The sequence below is a fragment of the Grammomys surdaster genome, unplaced genomic scaffold, assembly GCF_004785775.1.
Source record: "Grammomys surdaster isolate TR1022 unplaced genomic scaffold, NIH_TR_1.0 164, whole genome shotgun sequence".
NCBI lineage: Eukaryota > Metazoa > Chordata > Mammalia > Rodentia > Muridae > Grammomys > Grammomys surdaster.
This window is the reverse complement of record NW_021604612.1, coordinates 4,768,554-4,773,791: the sequence shown is the minus strand read 5'-3', so window position 1 is coordinate 4,773,791 and position 5,238 is coordinate 4,768,554.

Below are 5,238 nucleotides of genomic sequence, written 5' to 3'. Positions count from 1 at the left end.
TCTTTCTTTCTTTCTTTCTTTCTTTCTTTCTTTCTTTCTTTCTTTCTATGCCTGTTTGTTTTCTAATGAAAGAGAGAGAGAGAGAGAGAGAGAGAGAGAGAGAGAGAGAGAGAGAGAGCAGATTTAGATGGATGAAGAGGTGGGGAAGAATGTGGGAGGGGTTAGGGGAGAATCAGAACTCATGGACTTCTGCTGGCTGTTTTTATGTCAACTTGACATGGTCCTAGACATATCTAGGAAGAGGGAGCCTTAACTGAGAAAACTCAGATTGGTCTGTGGGGGCATTTTACTGGTTCTGTTATTGATATAGGAGGGCCCAGCTCACTGTGGGTGGAGCCATCCCTGGGCAGGTGGTCCTGTGTGCTATTAAGAAAGCAGGCTGAGCACACAACTGGGGAGCAGTTGTCTGGTCAGCAGTGTTCCACCGCGGTCCCAGTGATGGGCTGCACTGTGGAACTATAAGCTGTAACAAGCCTCTTCCTCCCAAAGCTGCTCTGGTGCCTCACCACAGCAACAGAAATGTAACTAAGTCAATACCCAAAGGACCGGAAGTCAGCATCCCACAGAGATGCTTCATAGCCATGTGGCATTACTCACCATAGCCAATTGCAGAACTGGTTCCTTTTCAGCTCTAAGACAGCTCCGGAGGGACATGTGTGGTTTTGCTGTGTATGAATGATGTGTTGGCTATACAGAGAGGTGATGTGATGGACCCAGGGCCTCTCAGCTACAAACTTCAGCTCCACCATTTGAACTTCAGCCTGGCTGACTCTGAACCCCAGTGTGCTTAGATTGCTGACCTGGGAGCTGAGACAGCATTCCTGTCTTGTCCAGACTTCTGACTCGACCTCCAATGCAAAAGAAAAACACATTCACAGCAGGGACAGATGACTAGGGGGTCTGAATTTCTCCTTCCTTGGCTCAGGCAGAGGCTCCCAAGTGTTCCGGTTGAGTGCAGACTCTGGCTGTCTCTCTCCTATAAGTTGGAATGCTTGGGGCATCTCATCTCTGACCAGTAGCACCCATAATCCTATGTGGGCACAGCTGGATGCCCTCTAGCTGTGCAAAATTGGATGCTTGGTTTCTTGTTATGTTTGACAAAGAGGCTTGCTTCTGGTCTACTTCATCTAAGCAAGGGAGGATTTTTGGGGTGTGGAGGTTGGGGTGTCAGAGGCTAGTGGAAAGAGCCTCTTCTCGGGTTTTTGGAAGCGAGAGAGCGGACTGCTGTGGGAACTGTGGAACACGGAGGCTGGTGTCTGCTGAGCCCTTCACAAGGCTGGAATCAGTGTCCCGCGTGTTTGGCTTGAATACTAGGATATTTTAAAAACGGTTTTGCGTCTCTGTTCATAGGTGTGCGTATATGTGTATGAACATGTGTACACATACCCAGGGAGGCCGAAAGAGGGCATCAGATCCCCTAGAGATGTGTACTGCCATGTGGGTGCAGGGAATTGAACTCAGGTCCTCTGCAAGAACAGCAAGTACTCTTGGCCTCTGAGCCCTGTCTCCAGTATCAGAATTTTAAAAATCCCTCCCCAAATTCTCCTTCCCAGTCATGGCTGAGAACCACGGCTGAGATCTACGGTTGTCGGGGGATGGCCATGATCCGTCAGGCAGGACGTCTTCCTTCCTCCTCTTCCCATCCCTTCTCCTCACCCCTGCCGCAGCACAGTAACCTTCAATCTCTCTCTCCCACCCTCTGTCATCTACTGAGACCACACCCTCTTGACTCTGAGGGGCTTTGTCTTGACCCCAATTTGTTATTGTCAGAAAAGTACCTGGTTTTAGTAACTGTTAACACTCCACTGTGTAAAGGAAAGTAATCAGGGGGGCTAAGGGCTGTCGGAGTCACACAGCTGATGGCGTTGGTCTGAGTAAGTTTATACATTGTTTCTTCTCTCCATTTCTCTCCTTTCCCTCTGGTCCTTCTCTCCTTCTCGCTTCTTTTCCTTTCCTCTCCCCTCCCCTCCCCTTTCCTCTTCCCTTTGGTTCCTTTTCTCCTCTCCTTTCTTCTTTCATGTTTTCTTTTCTTCACCCCTCCTTTCTGCCCACACTCTTTCCCTTTTCTCTTCTTCCTTGCCCCCTTCCTTCCACTATTTCTGTGAACTACAGCACTTCATGAGAAATGCAAGGATGCCTGGGCTACGACAGCAAGTCCGAGTATGCATGTGTATGAGGCATTTGTATTGTATATGTGTGTGTAGTATATTGTTTACATATGTGGAGTTCCATGTGCACATGTGTCTTTGTGTTAGGGGTACACATGAAAACCTGTGCATGACTATGAAGAGATGTCTGGGTACATACATGAGTACTGTATGCTATGCTTTACCTGCACTGTACATGTGTTTATGTATGAAGATATCCACGCATGTGTATGTTGGTGTACATGCATGTCAGCAGTGCCCATGTGACCTCTGCATGCTGCCTGGGCATATGCATATCCATCTTGATGTGGGGGATGAAGGACAGAGGGGGAGTGAGGGATGACAGACATATGTTCCCTTTCCCCTGGCCTGATCCCAAACCACTCGAGACTTGGAGTATGAGTTCTTTGTAGCTAAGATTAATTTTCTTATTTAGCATTTATGTGGCACTTTGGATCTGCAAAGTGTTTTACAGTCAGTTTTATTGGTTGTGCTTGTGTGTTATGGATGGTGGTGAACTCAGCTGTGCCCAAGGACTCTCTTCAGAGACAGGAGCTAAGTAGGGCAAACTTCGCCCTCCTAAAGCTTTGCCAGTGTCCTGGGACAGTGTCCACAAATGCTCTGTAGGCACTGAAGTGATTGGTGGGCGGAAGTGGTGATGCCTGGAGGTACTTGCAAAGACTGTCAATCCTGCAATGAGTTCTCCTTGTCTAGACACTGGGGAGTCTAGATGATACACTCCCTGTCTAGCTTCAGTCCACTGCCTTCCGGGGCAGCAGATGAGGCTTCTCAGTCACCCCACCCAATACCCTTGGTGTGTGTGTGTGTGGCTATCCTTGCATTGTGCTTACTTGCCTGCCTTACTGTGAACAGAGACTTAGGTGCAAGCTGTTTATTAGGGACATGATCCCAAGAAACAATGGAGAGGGAATGGGCAAGAGAGGGGGAGGGAGAAAGCGACAAATCTACAGTTGAGTGGATTGCTGCCGTGGGCACAGTGGCCATTAAACCAAGCCTTAGAGCCCCCTTGTGAAAAACTGGAGACAGTAGGCTAGGTATCCGTTTCCCAAGATGGTCTTCTGGGTTTCCTTCCAGGATGTTAGACAGTCTGTACATCCATGGTGAGACTCCTTGAGGCTCACACACTCTTTGGGATGGGCAGCAATCCCTGAGGCTGAAGGGACAGAGCCACCAGTGAGTTCACACAGACCCAAGTTACCAGAAGTAGGGATCACGGATGTCCACTGTGCACTCTTACATTCTACAAAGACCTTTGTGTCAGCAGTGATTGAAGGTCATGTATTTCCTGACCAGGTTCTTGCCTCATCATCTTCATTCTCTTTGGCAGACTCAGGCTCTGATCTGATCTCTCCCTTTCTGAAGAGAATGTCTTCATTTGTCTTCCCTTTCCCCAAGTGTGGATATTCCTCAACCATCCACATCTTGTCTGGCTCCCGTTCCTACTCCTGGCTCCGTGAGATGTGCCTCACTGACATATTCATAGGGAAATCATTCTACTAAGTCCATGTCAGCATTTCTAAACCAAACTTATTAGCTCTGCCCTCTCACTCAGGTCAGTGACAACCTTGATTCTTAAGTGCTCAGGGTCTGCTGCAGCATCCACCCCACCCCCACTCTGCCCCCACAGACTTGCACAAAACTGCCACAGCCACAGCTGTGTGTTTCCAACAAACAAGCACCCACGCTCTGTGACTCCTGCACACATTAATATTTGATAAAGATTGGCTCACATGACCCAATCTTTCTGATTTCTGTTTACCACACGGGGTGGGGAGTGTTGCAAATTCCCCAGTGTTGAACCTTTGAAATGACCTGGCCCTTAGGGCTAAACAAACATTAGTGCTTTATAAGCAGGGATTTTGGTGGGATCAGGATCTCAGACAAAGGATGATGAGAAAACTGGTAAGACACGTTGCCGTATCTGTGATTTAATTGCAACCCCTATCATGGAGTCTTTGCTCCACGAGGAGGGTACTAAGCTATGATGAGACAGTGGATCTGCCTCGGAGTTGGCCCACTGGGAGCACACAAATCAGGGGAAAGAACAACAGGAACCAACAGTGAACTATCCGAGTATGCTTAGAGACCAGCACAGCCCTGTGGGGCAAAGAAAGATCCCTGAAGACAGGCATCTAGCTGACAGGAACATCAAGGATGAGGGCAGTCTAAATGGGGTTTAGGGGAGATAGCAGAGAGGAGTTTTAAGCATAAAAGTGCCAAGGGCAAGCCCCTGGGCTGTAGGCTTCATTCAAGAGCCATGATTCTTTGAGGGGGTGGGATGCAGGTTTGGAGAGTGCTGGACTTGTCCCCAGGGAGTTGAAAGTAATCACCCACCTAGCGTCTCTTGCTTCATTTTCTTTGACTTTGGAATGCGAACACCTATCTTCCCAACCTCACTCCGAAAATGAAATAAAAATCAGTTCATTTTAAAACGGTGAATCCTTGGGTCTTGTAAATATTGACTGAAGGAACTGTCAGCAGCCCAGACTCTCTTCTTAACAACACAAATCACAATACAGGATTGAATAGATGGCACTCAGCCTGACCACCTGAGTGCAGTCCCCAACATGCACACGGTGGACTACGAGTACGCTATCCCTTAGGTCTCCATACATGCACCCCCAAGATGATCTATTAAAATATAAGTTAACATATTTTTAAAAAATAACAGAAAATGGGCATACATCTGCAATTCTAGCAGCTAAAAGTCGGAAGCAGGAGGATTATAAATTAAAAATTCAAGGTCAGTTTAGGCTACAAACTTTGAGGTCTTCCTAGACTACATAAGGAGGCTCTGTTTAGAAGAAGGCAGAGGAGGGAGGGGGAAAGGGGAGTGGAGAAGGGGAAGAGGGGGAGGGGAAGACAGAGGAGGGGCAGGGGAGAAGGGGAAGGGGAAAGGGGGAGAGGGAAAGATGAAGAGGATAAAGAAAAGAGAAAGGAGAAAGAGAAACGGGACAACAGTTATAGTTGTGGCAGGAGGTTAAATGGCGGTCTTCCAAATGACATGTGCTCCTCAAACCCTCAACACCAGGGAAGGCTGCAGGGAGTAGATCATTGGGAGCCTTGAGGG